Source organism: Zonotrichia albicollis, chromosome 7 (genome assembly GCF_047830755.1).
Source record: "Zonotrichia albicollis isolate bZonAlb1 chromosome 7, bZonAlb1.hap1, whole genome shotgun sequence".
Classification (NCBI taxonomy): Eukaryota; Metazoa; Chordata; class Aves; order Passeriformes; family Passerellidae; genus Zonotrichia; species Zonotrichia albicollis.
Window position 1 is genome coordinate 15,915,943 of NC_133825.1, and position 18,529 is coordinate 15,934,471.

The 18,529-nt window shown below is 38.4% G+C and overlaps 1 long non-coding RNA gene across 1 annotated transcript in view; it reads left to right on the top strand.

Moving 5' to 3' along the window:
- Positions 1 to 18,529, top strand: part of LOC113459778 (uncharacterized) — a 572,931-nt gene that overhangs the window by 64,776 nt on the left and 489,626 nt on the right. Inside the window, exon 3 of the long non-coding RNA XR_012581053.1 lies at positions 1,468 to 1,555. This is a non-coding gene — a long non-coding RNA (uncharacterized LOC113459778). The remainder of the gene's footprint in view (positions 1 to 1,467; positions 1,556 to 18,529) is intronic.

An 18,529-nucleotide genomic window follows, 5' to 3' on the forward strand; every position in this document is an offset into this window, starting at 1 on the left:
CCACTCAATTTAATTTAGTAAAATTTATTGTATTTGAAGGGTTTTTAATCTTGTTTATTATCTCAAATAATAAACAGCATCCTTCTGGGCTGTTGCTGGCTTTTGGAGTTTTAGATGGTGGGTGCACTGACACTGGAATTTGCAGGCTCTGTCAATTCTGATAGGATCTGAGCTGGCTACTGGGTAGGCTCTGGCAGCACTGTTCAATATAGCTGAGGACTTGGGGTTTCAGAAAAGGGACACAATACAAGGAAATAATTTGGGGGTTTTACCTCAAAGAACATTCATTTGAAGCAAAAGCCGTGTGAATGTGTTGTAATGTGCATATAGCTTGTTTTAGGTGAAGTGCCTTGCTTCCCATGGCTTGCAAATAGAAAATTAGTTTTTTCTTGATCCTAAGCATAAATACTTACAAAAATGCGGGTAGGGCAGGTGGAGTGGAGGTCTGACAGACTATATCTAAAGTCTAGAAAGGTGTTCTGTAGTGAAGGTCTGTTAAAAGGCATTGATTGTAAGAAGTGGAAAAATATTTTTTGGGATTTCTCAACTGTGTTTTCAAGGGTTATACTCATGCCTTTCTGCTATCCAGCATTTGTTCAGATTAAAATCGCTAAGACGCCATGAACAATATTATTTGAGAAAAAATATTTTTAACTGGACAAAAAGTGTATTTAAGTCACAGTTTCTAATAATAGCTTTCAGATCTTGGCCTTACTGTGGATGTTCAGTGAGCTCAGATGATTTTATTTGTTCCCTGCTGATTCTCTTATTGTGCTGATTTTGTGTATTACATTGTTTTCTACACAGAGGAAAGCTGTCTTTTTTAAAAAATAAATCTTAACCTTTTGTGCACGCAATAATCATCAAAATATTAATTCTGTTCATGACAAAATAATGCCAAGCCCTAAAAACAGGATTTTAGTTCACCCACGGATAGCTTCTGAACACCTATCCATTCTCTGTCTTGGTGTCTTGTTAACGTTGTTTCTGAAGTTCTAATTGGGACACTAAACAATTGGTGATGATGGTATTAAATAAACTTTCAAAGTGGCTGGAAAGTGATTGGACTGATAAAATATGGATTAGATTCACAATAATCTGATAGAAATGTCTTTTATTTTCTGACATGTTTAAGTTTATGAAGATATTATGTCACATTGTATCTTATCACATTATGTCAATTTAGCACTGTGTAAGATTTTGATGTGATGCGCTTTACCTCATTATAATGTTTCCAGCTTCAGAGAAGTTTGTTACCAAGAGGCACAAGACCTTGGTAAAATTTGATAAAATTTGATAAAATTTGACACTAATGGAGTGGCAACATTTTAAAGGCTACCCAAGTAAAATGCAGTGTGTGTGTGTGTGTGTGTGTGTGTATACGCAACTGTATAGTTTGAAAAGTAATTGTAGGAATGGACCTTATGCTTCCCTGTAAGAAAAGTCACTGTCTATTCTGGTTTCCAGACTGGACCTTAAAACCACCAAAAGTGGTAGATCTTGCCAGACTTCCACAGAAGAGGAGGAGTCAGCTGCTTTGTTTTTCAAGTTTAAGGTAATTTATTCTTTTTTCATGTCCTCAGTGAACATATTTTTTGGTTGAGTCATTGGCAACCAGAATTACTTCATATGAAATTGACAGGCATCTTGCAGGAGTGGCCTTGGGAGCCAGTCCTTATTTGTTTAGTTTTAGCTAATAGCCATGTGTATGCACCGTTTAAGAAAAACAACAGTAATTTAAGTGACAGAAAAAGGGAATTAATTCAGAGCCTGAAGCAAGAATAGTCCTTTCTTTTGATTACAGTTCTGGTGTCTAAATCTGAATGCAGCATGCCCTGCATCTTTCTCTATTAGTGTGCTGTCAGATATCTCAGGGTGAAATTTATCTCCCTTCTTGTTACAGTGCCAGCAAAAAGCAGAGCTAGGATAGAGATACTGTGTAAAAAAAGGAATTATTCTATCCTTTTTAGTATAAACCCAGCTCTCTCCTCTTCTTTCTCCAAAAAACTCCCCCCCTTCCTCCTCCATTTTCTGTTGTTATGTTTTTCCTACCTGTAATCCCTATTGAGACATGAGCAGTTGTGTTCCCATATGCAGCAGTCTGGAGTGTGGAGCTGCATGCATTAGACACATACTGCAAAAAGCAGAAAATCTTGCAACAAAAGAGCAGATTTTTGGGAGACAGTATTCAGAAGCAAGGTTATTTTGTCATGTGTTTCGCAACACCATTGTATGAATCAAAGAAAAATAGGTTTTGTAGCACTGAGACAGTGTTTCCATGGATAAGAGGCACCTAATTTATACTTCCTTTCAGGAACCGAAAAATGTTGTATTCATATTTCTAGAGTCCCAGATGCTCTCTGAACTGCAGTGCTGTAGCACAGAGACAGTGTTTCCATGGATAAGAGGCACCTAATTTATACTTTCTTTCAGGAACCCAAAAAGGCACTTCATAGCGCTTAACTAAAAAGTTGAAAGGTGAATAAGTAAAAGAGACTTGGTTGCAAAATAGCACCAGTGGAACTTGGATAGGACTGACATTGTGGAACATTTGTGCAGAGAAAAATCTCTTAATGGATGTTGCTTGTATTTTGACATTTGTAATCAACTGCTATGGACTAAAGAACAGCTTTGCTGTCTTGCCTGCAGACCGTAGAATTACTGGGAGGGAAAAGCTGTACAGGTTGCGAAGTAAATTTTAATGGTTACAGGTGAGCAGGTGAATAGGACTGTAATGAAAGGATAAAATCTATTTGTCAGAAAAGAGAATTGCGTTTACAGCCAGCAGAGGTTCCCTTTTTGTGAGATTTAGGCACTTCAGCCAACCAACAGGAGTGTGTGTGTCTTCTCTGCCAATGGCAGAAGTCTTTAGCCAGTCTTTAACCCAAATGAGGGTTGTGTTAATTAACACACTAGTATCAATCTGGTGGAAGTGGCTGAACTGAATCTGTCCAGCAAGACTTGAAGATACACAAGTATGTGTTTTTTATAATCTATGTGCTTTCTGAAAGTAGTATCTTATACAATCATGGGTATAATGGGATGCTTCCCAAGAAGCTTGCAATATTATAACAAGAAAATAGAAGCTAAAATAATTAGAATTGTTGTAAAATTAATGTTTCCTGTTATCACCATAGATACAGATCCCTTGAACACTAACATAATCAGTTTTAGAACTTTTCCCTTCCTATCACCATGTGTTCTTCATGCTCATCATCTTGCTAATCCCAGATATTTTCCTTCAGCCTTTAGAGGAAATGAGGGTAAGGACTATTTTGCTGGCTTTTTTCTTTTGTTATGCTGTCTTTTTCAGTTTGTTCATATCATTATTTTCTCCCTAACTTGATCTCTGTGAGACAGCTGAGCTCAGAGGATACTCAAAGTGCACAATTAGTGGCAAATTATTGGTCAGCACAAGTGAGTGTGGAGTCAGCAATAACCAGGGGAAGAAGAAACTGGGTATCTACAGGCAAACAGAAGTTTTTTACTGCTCAATTGCTAGTGAATGCCAAGAGCAGACAGTAAAAGGGGATATTAAATTTTTTTTTATTTATTTTTTTATATTTTTAATATTCAATTTAGTTTTTAATTTAAATTTTATTAAAATATAATCCAAATTAGGCCATAGCACTTACAAGAGAAAATAAGGCAATCTTACTATTGTTTTTTAAGTGTATTCATAGTAGTTCTTCCTCTCTGTATATATAGGGTTGAACTTCAAAAATTACACACTTAGGTTGATGAGATGGTAATAAGCATAAAGAATAAAATTTATGGTAGATCTAAAGTTCCTCATGGAATGTAGCATTTGAAGAACAGAATGCTAGTGGTCCAAGTTTGCCTCTCTGTTCATGATCTTGCCCTCTCCTTACAATATATTATACTTGATGCTTCTAACAGGAGCTTGAAAACTGCACTACAAAGACAGGGACGCTGAAACAGGGAGGGATTTGTGTCATATGTTATGCCTAAGTTGTTTCACTGTCATTTTAACTAATTCCTGTCTTGTCAGATTTTGGGTTTTATTAGTTCATACTTTCTGTCCCTTTACATAAATGTATTTTCTGCCTTTTTGAAAAGAGTGGGACTGGTCTTTTGTTCCAGTTTGGGACTGACCTCTGGGGAAACTGTGCCCTGGATAGATGTACTTTCTGCTCTCTGTACTTGGCAATGTTTCATACTAGAGGTCACAGCTGCAGCCAGGTCACCAAGAGGATGTTTCCAGTTTGTGCAAGCAGCACTGTCAATATTGGTTTTAAGTGTTACTGTAATGTGAGACCCTGATTTCAACTCTAAGTCCAAGAGCTCCTTTTCTCAATTTGTGTCACGAAAACAGAATGCATTGTTGAGGTGAATTCCATGTTCTGCTATCTAATAGAACCTTCTTTTTTACACCTGAATCCAGCTTCTCTTAACTTGCCCACACAGTTAAGTGTCTTGTTAACACACGGTCCTATGGGGCATATTTCTCCAATGGACTTACACCTGTTTTAGAAAGTCACTCCTGGCTCCTGTGAACCTTTTCGAGTGGGCATTAACTTGATTAATGGTGTCAAAAGGTTTATGAGGTCTGGAAGGGTGGAAGTGGTGCTTGCTTATCATCTGTTGAATGTGAGGAGGCCATCTGGTAATCCTTTGTCTGCCCAGAGCCTGGCCTGAATCCAGGCCTCAGGACAGTGCACTGAATTTAGCTGTGAGCCCTTCGTTAGCTCTTAGCTTGTTTTTCAATGACCTTTAATCAAAATTGTATTAAGTAGCAGTTTGGCTGTGATCCATGTATTCTTGTTGCTTTTTATGAAGGAAAACTCTCACTTCTTGGGAATATGATTTTGAAGGATGAAAGTAAAATTTCCTCTCCAAGTCAGGTATTTGCAGTTGTGAAGAGCTAGAAGGGAAAGGCAGCTGTTGTCTTGTTAGGTGCACACTCGGACTCCAGTGCCGTGGGTTTAGGACCTTTCTGAGCCTCAAGTGCTCAGAAAGGCACTTGGAGTTTTCTTGGATTTTTCTTGGATTTTTTCGACTGGATTTTTCCAGTTCTTTTTGAGCCACTGTACGTCTACAAGCATTTCCACAGTAGAACTCTATACTCAGGAAATAACTTTGTTCCTGCTAATTTTACACCACTCTTGGTTCTTATTTTGGAACAGAGAACAATAATTTCCTCTAATGTTCTGTGCATTACTCAACACTTCAGTTCACGAATTGAAAATGTTTTTACTGTTGTCTCTGAAGTTTTCTATTGATAAAGAAGAATTAAGGTCTCATGTAATCCACACCCTTTGCATTTTGTATGATCAGAGAAAGGCAATATAATGTTTTATTTTTGGGGTAGGTGATGATAGGTGAAAATCTCTGCTGGCAGAATAAAGCAACTTATCAAAGGCTTTTCATGTCAAGCCTTAAAAATGTCTTTGCTTGTTCTGGCCTTGTTATATTCCATACCTCTTCATAAAAGCAGTTTGTTTCAGTCATGGGAGTTATTTATTCTGCATTCCAAACCTCTGTAATCCTGTGAAGGTGGTTCAGCTTTACCTAGCTATCCATTTGGGAGCCCAGTGGGACTGGCTCTAGCACGGCATCCACACAGAACTGGGAAGACATCTGAATTTCTGTGTGGAATGGTTGTTCTCTTTCAGAAGTGAGGAGGAAGACACTGTAATTTTCCAAAGAAAGAAAATTCTTAAAAATTCTGGTATTTCATCTTGGCATTCTTTCATCCAACCTCCTCATAATGTTCCACCTGCTGACTTTTTTTTTCAAGTGTACAAATGTATAATTAATTTTCTTGAAGACACCCTTCCAAGCAAGCCCTAAACACAGACTCCTGTTTTTCATGCAGATTGGAGATTGCTACAGTTATCTCAGTGAACAAGAGATCAACTTCACTTTACATAGGCGATTCAAAATGCTAGGTCCTCATAATGAGCACTGATCTCTTGCTCAACAGCTGCCCTGTGAACTTAGAACAAAAGCTTAGCTTTTCCATTTCAAAGTGGGCATGAAAAGAAACCTAAACACAAATATTTATTCAAGAAACTTAGGTAATAGTGAGCAGCTTTTTATGTAGCCAAAGACACTGAGAACTTCCTGTACATCAGAACAGTTTTACATGGTAAGCCAGACCCCCGTGTTGTGTGATATACAAGGATAGTGCAGTATGAGTTTCCAGAAATTTTAAAAGGAACCACGGAGCTCACTTACTCACTTTTCAGCTGTAGTTACTGAACCCTTGCAGTTCAAACAGCTAAATTTGGCAAGTCCCTGTATTTTACATTTTACTTCCTCTGCTTTTTTTTTCCAGTGAAAACACCATGGAAAAAATTGACTTAAAGCAATTGAGGATGACCCCTATAAACTTTTTCTACTGTGCAAGTTTCAAATATGTTTGCTTGACATACTGAGATGATTCCTTTCTTTCATACACTGAGTAAAGAACAAAAGGCAGAATATCAGGGAGACAGTATTTTCTTTCTTTTCTGAAACTTCAGAGAGAAACAAGTCAATATATAGGAAGTGTTTTGCAGGTTGCATTTTCACTTCAAACTGCAGTGCAAATATAGTTGTTAATGGGTTTTTTTTAACCTGGCATTTGTGCTAGAGTTGCATTTATTGCAATTTATGAAGGTGGTGAAAACCTTTCTTCAAGAGAGTCTGAGTTTTTAAAGAAAGATTTACTTAAAATTTAATACTTAGTAGTGTCTCTCTCTAAAATTGATTTAGATGGAGTGAAAATTTGGTTTAACAAAAGCCTATCTGAGCTGTAAAAACCTGTCGGAGATCTGAGTGCTCAATAAACCCTCTGAATTAATTAAGTCACTCTAGTAAAGATTTTGAATTTAAATTTACTTTCTATATTCAGTTTTTTTCTTATTCAGTCTGTTTAACAGTAACTTTTGACAAATTTATTTTCATATAAATTCAGTAGAGAAAATATAAAATGCAGTATGAGATCCTTTACCTCAGAGACCCTGATACGGACTGGGTATGGCAGGTGTGAGTTTGTGATTGCAGCTTCCCAGAGAGGGAAAGAGGAGCTTTGTTTCAGGATGCAAGAAAATCTGCATGCAGCGGCTCCTTCACTGAAATTATGAGGTAATGAAAATATCTGCTGCATTTTTCCAGAATTGAGACTCCAGCTGTAACAAAATTTGATGTGATAAAGATGGCTTGTTTTGCAATATGAGGTCAAATGATCCCTGTGGTGTCTGGTGGGAGAGTGCCCAAAGCATAGCCTTCTTTCAGTCTGTGCTTCATATACTCAAAGGATTGCAGACAAGACTATAGGGACGATGGAAAATCTTGTCTAAAATCATGTTGAATAATATACCTGCCAGGTCTTATGTGTCATGCTATTTTCCTCCCTTTTCTTCCTGTTGCTTTCTTCCCTCACTCTTTTTGTAAGATTTTGTTCATGTTTTAAAATTTAGCAATTCACTCAAATCCTTGAGGGGAAAAAAAAAGGCCAAACAGACTTTGAAAAGTCATGGAAGAGATTAGATCATATTTAATTCTTTTTCTATAGTAGACCAAAGGATCAAAAATCCTCTTTTTCTACTTCAAAGTTGCTCTGTGCTCCTGTGGATTTTACTTGTTTCAAAAGCTACAATAATTCTTGGTTGGGGTTTTTTTTAATGGCAACAAAAAAATGTTCTCTCAGTATGATGATGGTGTACTAGACCTATCAAAAGGGAAGTGTAAAACTCTTTGTCAGGGCAAGTTCTTCTAATACCATTTGAAGTTTGATTTGTTGCACTCCAGAGAGTAATAAATGACTACCTTTTTATTGGGGCAGCTGTTCTTAGGAAGATGATCATCACACTTCAGGCAATGAGAAGGGATGTTTACATGATGTGTGCCACATTGCCAGCCAAACATATTTTGTTAGAGTGTGCCCAGTCTCACAGCTTTCCCTGTTAATGTTTAATAGGAAAAGTAGCAGGACCCAGCACATTAGTGCTCCAGCATTGCAAACTGAGTTTGGAAACTGCACTAGGATTGCTAGCAAATTTTTTTCAAATACCTGGCTAATTGCTGTTAATAAGTCAGTACTAAGAACAACTGGATGGTTGAATCTAACAAGCATGTGGCAGTTGTAGGATAACAAAGTGTTATTTTACAATAAATATTTGGGTGGGGAGCAGTTGTGCAGTCCTAGTCAAACTCTTCTTCTGCAAAACAAAGATTTTAAGATTTGATGCCTTAAGTTTTAGCTTTCATAGTTTTCAGATTTAGTACTGTTTGAGTGTGTAACTCTGAACTTTATATTAAGCGTGAGTAAGTTCTCTTTGCAGGGTAGTTAGACAAAACAATCCTTTTCCAGCTTGAGAACCAAGGATTACAGCCTCAGGCCCAAAAAGCATAAACAGTGGTGAATTGAAGAAAGCAACCAGGAGGATGGAACTTAGTAACCTGAAGCTGTAACTTTTACAATTAAACCCAATGTGTAAATGGACCAAAATTTATAAAAGTGTGAAAACTCGTGACTGTCATCCATCTCGTTACCATCTTGGGTCCATCCTGGGTGTAGCCCTGTGCAAACTCTTGTACTGCCCAAGATGCATCCTTTTAAAGCCTTTTAATAAATACCTACTTAATTATCTTAACTCTGTCTAGTCTCTGTTCCAGATCAGCCTCTCTAGGCATCAGTTCGAGTCCTCTTCCTGCTGACATTGCTCCTCATGATCTTGACGTTTGTTTGTGTGTCTGTTGGAAGTTGTGTGCTAAAGTGCTGCTAATTTAGCTCAAGTTTTGGCGCTCTTAGATGGTGCTTTATATACTTTTTAGAATGGTGTAAAATTGGCATAGCCACAGAAGGGGGGAGAGCTACTTTTCCAAGGTTTGTTTCCAGCAGTTGCAGACTTCTGCTGCTTGGAGTAGTTCATGACCTGGTGTTACCTGGTCTTATTCCAGGGCAGCAAAACTTGAGTCAGATTAGCTTATCAGTATAGTGCAGTATAGTCTTAAAATAAGTCTTTTCGTGGAGGTGGCTTTTTCCCAAGATAGCCACTGAAATATTCATCCAATGCAGTAATGTCAGTTTGCTTGTTTTTCTGCTATCACTGCTTTTACTGGTGTGAGGAAGGGCATTGCTATGCCATTTAGAGTACCTGAATTAATTTTTTTGCTGTCTAGGACTATTTCATTGACTTGAATTCACTTCTTTCTCAGTTAGTCCTGCTCTGCCCTGTTTAGTGGAATACCTTAAATATCTATACAATTTGTGATACACTCCCTTTGTGAAAAAAAACAAGGGCCACCTTTATGTTCCTAAGTGCACAGTAGCTGAAGGGGAAAAAAGTCATCAGCTCTTCTGCTGAAATTGATGCCATTGACTCAGCCTGCTTCAGTCATCCAGTGTGTATTCAGCATGTGTCATGTGCAAATAATGAAATGTGAGCTGGGAAGCTGTCCCCATGAAATATGCCTTGGAGCTTATGGAATGCCACTGCCAGCTCTTGCTCAATCAGTGATTCTGTGTGCTTTTATAACAGCTGCCAGTGGACACACTGGTAGATGTAAAATGCCATCTTGTACCATTCAAATTTCGCCCCTACAAGTAGTCTGGCTTACAAGGTCATTTCCAGAAAATCCTGAAGGAAAGGAACAGAACACTTTAAATGTCATTACTTTTCAGTGCTTTGCCACTATCTGATGACAAAACTAATTATTATTGGAAAATGTTGTTTATTTAAACAGTAATTCTTTAATACCTCATGTTGAGTATTCTCAATGGGATCAAATAATTCCTTATAATACTAATCAGCGTGTGTGACGGTGTTCACAGGGGTCTTAGGATGAGGAAAGAGACGAGGATTTGACTGAATGTTTCAGAAGTCTTGATTTATTATTTTATGATATATATTATATTAAAACTATACTAAAAGCATAGAACAAAGGACTTCATCAGAAGGCTAGCTAAGAATAGTAAAAGTAAGAATGATAACAAAAGCTGTCTCTGACAGAGTCTGAGCCAGCTGACTGTGATTGGGCATTAATTAGAAACAACTCTATGACACCAATCACAGATGCACCTACTGCATTCCACAACAGCAGATAACCTTTGTTTCCATTTTGCTACTGAGGCCTCTCGGCTTCTCAGGAGAAAAAAATCCTAAGTAAAGGATTTTTTATAAAAGATGTCTGTGACAAGTGAGGAGAATGAAATCATCCTCAAGAGCATCATTATTGGTGCCGCAACTAGTATGCAGCAGAAATTATTGTCAGGTACAGACAGGTGTGGATGTCTTCAAAGGGCATCCTTAAAGGCAGCAGATGAAGCTGAAATTTATGATCTTAGTATAGTGACTTTAAACAGAAACTGGTGAAGTCACTGAGCAAGTTGAAAATCACCCATGAATTTATGAATCCCAGGTCCCTCTCTCACCGAAGTCTAATTGTGTGGAAGAGCCCCAGATATTGTCTGTTTTTCTGTTCCACTGAAAAAGAAACTCGCTAATCAGGAGTTGCAGTGCTCTTCACCATCCAGAGGTCTTGACATGCTCAGTGAAAGGAAGGGACAAGGTACAGAGGGCAGCTGTTTTGGGTTCAGACAAATTCTGCCCTGCATGAGAGGGGTGGAATTGGGAAGAGGGTGTTTGAGAGGGAAAATCCAGGTCAGGCCCTCTGTGTAAACATGAAATGCAGTCGTTCCTGCTTTTTCTCACTGCAGTCATCACCTGAAGTGCTAATGATTCTGCTTTTCAGTGCAGTAACTAAGGCAGATTTTTTCCGTCTCTAAATTAATAAACTTAGTAAATCATATCCAGCATGATCTTTAGTGGAAAGTTTCACAATTTATACTGGTACTTACAAGCCCAATAAGCTCGCTGCCTACAGTACAGTAACAGGGATGTGTGCTCTCTACTTACAGTACATAGAGCTTTCCTTGGCAATATAAAAATCTGTCCAGACACATAACAGGTATGTTTCAGTTTTGTTGCACCTTGGCATGTAACACTTCACAGTGACAAATATAAATCCCAGTTCTGATTTTGGATTCCTAGCCAAAAGCAGTAGTAAGTTTTGTTCTTTCATACAATTTGGGATGCCTCTTTTGAGATACATTTTCTCATAAGACTCCAGATGCCTTGTGTGCAAGGCAAATTCTAGAGGCACTTTAGCACAGCACTAAAAGTTTTATCGGGTCCTTATTTTCATTTCATCTTCCATTTTCACTGGATCACTGTGATCTCCTGTGCTTTTCTGTAGTTCTTGCTTTATGCTTCTCAGCTGCTACAGAGAAGACAGATTTTCGTTGTTTACCTTTGGTGCTAAAACTTGGGAAGCGACCTTGTTTCCTCTGAAGAAATGTCTCAAGTTGTTCATTATGCAGTACAGTTGTTATGCTCACTTCACTCATCAACCTGAGTCTTACTTAAAGATACAGAACTTTGTCAAGATTTTGGACTGCATTCATGATAATCTCTCAGCTGGATGCTAAAGCTGCTGAAGTTTGCACATAGTAGGGTGAGCATTTTCCCAGTTAAGGCAAAACCTGTTTTTAAGGATCTTTTTAACAGTTCTTTTCTCAGTATTAAACTGTTAGTTTTTTAATGGGAAGAAAAGACTCCAGCTGCATCAGGCTTATTGTAGAAATTATTGTATACTTTTATGACTTGTATTGTTCAGCAAGCCTGACAAGATGATACTAATGCTCTCTTCTGGTCATAAATTCTGTAAGATGCTTAGATACCACATGGTTATATGTTGGCATAAATATTCTGATGGATACAGTTGTAATTAATTTTTAGACATTTCTTGTAATTATTCCAGTGATGGATGTCTATATTTGTCCATAATCTCCTGGAGAAAATGTCCCACTCTATTACTGCTTCTTGTAAAATGTAATGGCTGCAGAGTGTGAAGTTGTGGTTCTGCTGTTGCATTTTTGTTCTACAAGTGTACTTGTGGATGCCCTAAAATCACAAGCTGGACTGCACACTAAAGCATGGAGTTAGGTACTAGGCATGAATGCCTAGTGCTTGAGAAGGGCTCTATGGAAGGGCAGGCTAGTGGGGCTGCTGGTGTTGTTAGATCATGGTCATGAAGTGCTCCAGGTGGAAACAGCAGATGGGTGAAGAGGTAGATATTAAATTTTTAGGCTGAGCATTGTTTCCTGAAGGTCTGTTTCAGAATTTTGGGAGGATACACAACTTCTCTTGAGAAGTTGTTTGTGCTGCTGTTCTACACTAGGTTTTAACTACCTGTGCATCTCAGTGGTTTTCAAAGGAACGAGTAGTGACCTCATGACAAGTTTGTGTTGGCCTATATGATTTTTTTAGTTGCAAAAACTATGGTGTATACATTTTATGCTGGGCTGTCAAAAATTTCTTTGGCGATGCCAGAGATAAAAGTTGGTCACTTACACACACATTTTTATCTTGCCGTGGCCTCTTGAGAAAAGCAAAGATATCATCAAGGCAGCAGCACTTCACTTGCTTTTCATTTGCTTTGAGGCATTTTGTAAGTGCCAACAGCTTTCAGAAGTAGGACTGTTTTAGCCAGAGCATTAGGAAAAGGCAAGTATGTGGAGCCTCTAGGAGGATTACTACCAGGTACTGCTGTTCTACCTGAGAAAGGAGGTAAAGAAAGAAGATGATGGTGGTGAATTTCATCCATGCAGAATGGAATCAAATCTTGTATAATTTAAACTACTACTGGACTGAATGAATGAAGTTCAGAGAATAAATATGGACCATGTCCTTTTATATATTTTCCTTCCAGAGAGAACAACATGAAGTACAGGTGGGAGAGTTCAGCCATCTGACAGCCTTGGACCCATATGGCTTTTTACCATATATATCTTGGCAGTCTGATACTCTTTCAGTCTATCTGATTGTCACATAGTGAATAAAGTATTTCCATTTTTTTAAAGCACGGAAAAGATGTCAATATTCTATGAAAGGAATTTTACATAAGCATCACTGTTTCCTTAGCAAGTAATGCATCTTTCTTTTCTCTCCAATAAAAGGAACTTGAAATTTGCCACTTCAAATGAAAATTTGAATACTGAAGCATTAAGTTGATGGAGATTAGCAAAGCAGTAAATGTTAGCAAATTATGTACTCTTCAGTGTGCAGTCTTTGTCAAAGCTTTCTCTGTCAATAAAATGCTGTGTCCAAAGATGCACTTACCTCGGAATTTAGAAAAAAAATACTGATCTTTGCATTTGAACAGCTGGTAAGCCTTAGAGAAAAACACTTGCTCATCTTTCTTTCTGATGTTTACTTTCATAGGGTGTATATTTATAACCTTACTGTTCTAATAATCTTAAACAACTAGCCCTGAAAATAACTGAAGCGCGATTTTGTTGCAATTTATCCTTCTTGCTGAAAGGGATTAAATAATATAAATCAAGGGTTAGTGGAAGCATTGCCTTGGATTTTAGATGCTTTTCAGGGCCTCTTTTAGAAGGCTCTCTTTGCATTTCTTTGTTAAAAATGCTCTGTGGGAGGAAAAATATCACTTGGGATCTATCTCTTATTTCATGAACGTTGTGCTGATAACAACAGGATGCAATGGGTGCACAAAGAGCCAGGTGCAAGAATTGCTGTCTAGGTGCACAGAAACACTCTGTGCACACGAATTCTGGTCCATGTGCTCTTTGGTGCTTGGTGAGACTGGTGCCAGTGACAGCACTGGTCATATATGACATGAGGACTGGAGAGAAGGCCTAAACTTCTCTGCCATCTCTCACCCTTTCTAACTATCTAAAAAAGGAAAGAGGAGGAAAGAACATGATCTGAAAAATTCTCACTCTTGTTGACAATCTGTAGATATGCTAAAAATTTTTAAATTTGGTTCTAATTTTTATTGCTTGTTATTACAGTTTGATGCTAGTGCAATGCCAGTGCCCCCATGAAAATATATTTTCTCTGGTGTCTGCTGTGATCTGTGACCAGGAATAGAGCAAAGCAGGCTCCAACTTAGGAATAAAGAAAAATACTTTATTAACCTACTACTATATGAGAAAAAGAAACACACAGAACTCAGAATGAAAACCTTCCAAAAACTTCCTCCTCCCCCCACCAAATTCCAACACATCACAGTAAGATAAAACCTTGGATTCTCAATTCAGTTACCACCCCTCAGATCGCCAACTCTCAGTCCACCACCACCCTTCAGATAATCAATCCTCAGTTCATCAAGGAAAGAGGAGTCCCTCTTGCACCATAGGCTTCCCCTGGAAAGTTGAAACCAGTTGAAACCTCGTGTGTTTTCTGGCTTGTTCGATAATATTGAGAAGTGTATTCTGTATTGATATGGCTAACAAATCAGCCATGGCATTGCCTTCTGCTAAGAAACCTGGAAGTGAAGAATGTGAGCAAATGTGCATTATGAAGGTTCCTGTCAAATAGAAAGAATGAAGAATAATTTTTTTAGGCAACTGTATAGTTGGTCATTGGAAACCTCTTTCAGCAGAGATCCTTCTGCTCTCTCCACTACACCTGCAACATAGAATGAATCAGTTACTAAATAAAAAGGAAACATGAATTTTGAAAAGACCCATACGACTGCCATTAACTCTATTAATTTGTGAAGAACCGTCTACTTCTTCAATATCTGATTTCCATTTTTTGGTCTCTGGATTTTGCCAAGCAATCACAGATTTTTTTTTTACTTTCTTGAACTGTCTGTAAAAAATGTGATTGCATCTAGGGGTGCATGACTTCTTAAGGGCTTATGAATTAATTTTAAAGATGAATTTAGTAGATCATGTTTGGGACAATTGAAATTTTTCCTGTACAAACTGAAATTTTGCCTGTACAATTTTCTAAGGCAAATTGCATGACCTCTGAATTTTGAATTAACCATTCCAAATAGATGAATGTGACAAGCAGAAAGATTTCTGCAAAATCCTTTCCTGAATGGGAAAACATTCAGGATTTAGCCTTTATAATCAATTGCAATATAATTTCAGGGCAAGTTGTTATAGTTTTACCCAGCTGACAAGACAAGAAAACCTACTCTTAAGATTATTAGGTGGTCCTTCTTCTTTAGATCCCTCTGGAATATTAGACCATGAAGCTGTGGACTCTCCCCTAAAACTGTGAACAAAAAAGACAAGTTAGGATTATATCAATGAGTCTGGAGTGATTGGATGGCTCGCATCACTTTATCTAAAGCGTTTTGGGCTTCTTTGTTGAATTCTTGTGGTGAGTTTAAAGCTGTGTCTCCTTTCAATAGATCAGACAAAGGGTTTAAGTCCTGGTTTGAAATGCCTAGCAGTGGACGAAGCCAGTTCAGAGTCCCCACTAGCTGCTGTACTTCATTCAGTGTTTTTGAATTTTTCCTTAGTTGGAGTGCTTGTGGAGTTACAGTTTGCTCTGTGATTCTGTATCCTAAATATTTCCAGGGAGGAAGTGTCTGTATTTTTTCCTTCGCTGCTGTGGGTCCTGCTTTCTCCACTGCTGAGATGATCTGATCTTTTGTCTCCTGCATTGATGCTTGGTCCTTTGCTGCTACTAAAATACCGTCCATATAATGCAAGATGAGGTAATTTGGGTACTGTACATGAACTGAGGAAAGTATTTTTGCTACAAACCACTGGCACATACTCGGAGAATTATGCATACCTTGAGAAGTATGAGCCAAAGGTATATTTTTAAAGTGGCTGTTAGCGTTCAGAAACACATAATCATGGAATGATTATATACAGGTGCTTTTATTGAAGAGCTCTGGGTGTCAGGGGTACAGACCCAAATCTGACTCCAACATGGGTTTGGGATGAACATGTTTTTATACACTTATCATTATATAACTTGCATATTAATTATTAAACTTATATTGTTCCATTGTATACATTGATTTCATCCAAGCATGGATTTTGTTAATTTCCATCAAACCCCCCAACCCCCCATCGTTTCTCATTATTCTTGTTACAATTAAATAATAAATATATCCAATTACCAAACAACCATAGCATTTAACAGTCATATCATTTATCGTAGTCATGAAAATATTATACAGGTGCAGCCTAACATTTTCCCAGGGCCTACCAGGCCTATCCTTTCTTTCTAACTCCCCTGAATATTCCATGATTTTATAAATATTTTATTCATATACTATCAGGGCCTGCTGATTTATTGATGGGATGGAAAAGGCAAATTGTGGTGTGTCATCTGGATGCAAATGAATATTGAAAAAGCAGTCTTTTAAGTCAATAACCATTAACTTCCAGTCCTTTGGAATCATAGCAGAAGGTAAACCTGGTTGTAAAAAACCCATTTCTTGAATCACTTCATTAACCCTTCTGAGATCCTGCAATAACCTCCATTTCCTACTGTTTGGCTTTTTAATTATAAAAACTGTAGTGTTCCAGGGGCTGGTAGTTGGAGTTAGGTGACTGTACCAACTGCTCTAATACAGCAAGTTTCTCTTCTGGTAAGGGCCATTGGCTGACCCAGACAGATGTGTTAGATGTCCACGTGAGTTTTAGTGTGTTATGTCCATCAACAGCTTTTGTTAAAAATCAGTTTCTATTCTCAGTCCCCATTGGGAGAGAATGTCCCTTCCCCAAAGAACCATATCAACTCCTTCTATAAACGGTTTTGTGGTGGCAACACAACCTCGAGGTCCTTCAAATATGACAAAGTGCAAACTACAGTAGCTTTCACAGTAACCACCAATAGCTGCCAGTTGGTCCAGTCCTGTGACCATTTTGATTTTCATATCAGAGTGACGTCTGCTCCAGTATCTATCAGGCCAACAAGGGTGATGGCTTTCCCAAGATGCTTCAGGACACAGGAGAGTTGAGGCCACCCATAGCTGATGTGCCTGGTCCAAGTGATGAGGGATGTGTTGCTCCGTGACTCTGGTAGGAGAAAAGCTTGTGCTATGGTTAGTCCTCTAGGCAGGAAACATGGAGGGTCTGGACATAAAGCTAATACAGTGATTTTTTGTGAGCAACTGACAGCACAGTTGGAACGATACACAAACCTTCTGTGCGAGATCTGTTCACTCCCACTATTAAGAAATGATGTGGCTATGGTTCAGGGCCCAACTGTCCTGTGGATATTGTGTGAGCAAAGAGCAATGGCATTTGTTAGCATCACTGGCTGGGCTGTATACTGCTCCAGTCTGGTACCTGGGGACACTGTTCTCCATAGTCCTGCAAAGATCTGCTGCAGTTCTGTACTTGGTGGCCTGTGGTGGCCTCTGGCCTTTGGTACAGTGGTTCTTGTGTCATGGCATGCCACTGAGCTGTGCTTGGCTGCAAGTTTCCTGGAAGATGGCAGAGACAACCCTGTGCTGGGTGAAAACTGTTAGTATTTTGAAAAGATGTCTATATCCACTGTTTTTTGCAGGTGGCCTCGTTCGTAGTTTAGGACATTGTCTCTTCAAATGCCCTCTTTGACCACAGGAATAGCATGTATCCTTTGGCATCTGTTGGTTTTCAATTGCCCCTTTAAATTGTGTTAGAGGCTCTGCTAGGGTTTGTGTCTGAATTTCTACAGCTTTTTCCTTCTGCTTTCTGGTGTTTTTGCAGTTGTGACGGCATTAGCCAGTAACTCTGCCTGCATGGCTGCTATGTGTTTACAGGTACCCAGGCGATTGCAAGCATCCACTAGCTGTGTCAGGGTGGGCTTGGGGTTTTGGGGCAATGCACATAATATTCTTTTGCAGCTTGGATTTGCATTAGAAATTGCAAGTCATTTTAATAACTGTTGTCTAGCATGATCTATAGGAATTTCCTTATCCAATGCCAATTTCAAATGGTCCAAAAACTTAATGTATGGCTCATCCATCCCTTGTTTAATTTCTGTGAAATCTAGTTCTGGTTTATTCCCATCAGGCAGCTGGAACAGGGCAGTCTTTGCTGCTTCCTTAACATTCTGAAGGATTTATCTATTGAGTATCCTTGCCTGTCTTTGTGGATCTGTGTAGGCTCCCTCCCCAGCAAGCTGATCTAGTGTTATATTTACAGCGGGCTGAAGTTCCTGCATAACGTATTAAAAGGTTATTTAGTAAACCTTTCCATGCCTGTTCCCAGAGATAATACTCTGTTGGAGACAACAAAGATGTACAAAGCTGCCTTAGATCATGAGGCGTGAATACATTTGCTGAAAAGGTGGCTTGTAATAGACCTCTGAAATATGCTGATTCTCTTCCATATGAACGAGATGCTTTGTGTGGAAAACGCCAATCACTTGTTTTTAAAACTTTAAAAGTTTAATAGTAATAAAATGGTTATAAAATAGTAATACAATTAGAGTAATAATAATTTGGACGATTTGAATTAGGACAATATAAGACAACAAATACAAAGAGTTATGGACGTCCGGGTACCTTTTTCTGGTCAGCACGAGCCAGAAAAAGGACACCTGTTAACAAAGTATTAACCCTTAAAAGCAATAGCCTTTTGCATAGTCATACACTTCATACAGGATGCATAAATTCCACTCAAATACAGGATTCTGTCTGGTCATTGTCAACTTCTTCCTCCAAATCTTGACAGCGCCTTCACGGCAGGAAGAAGTTCGTTTCTTCTGATAAGAAGGCAATAAATTCTTTTTCTCTGAAAGATTTA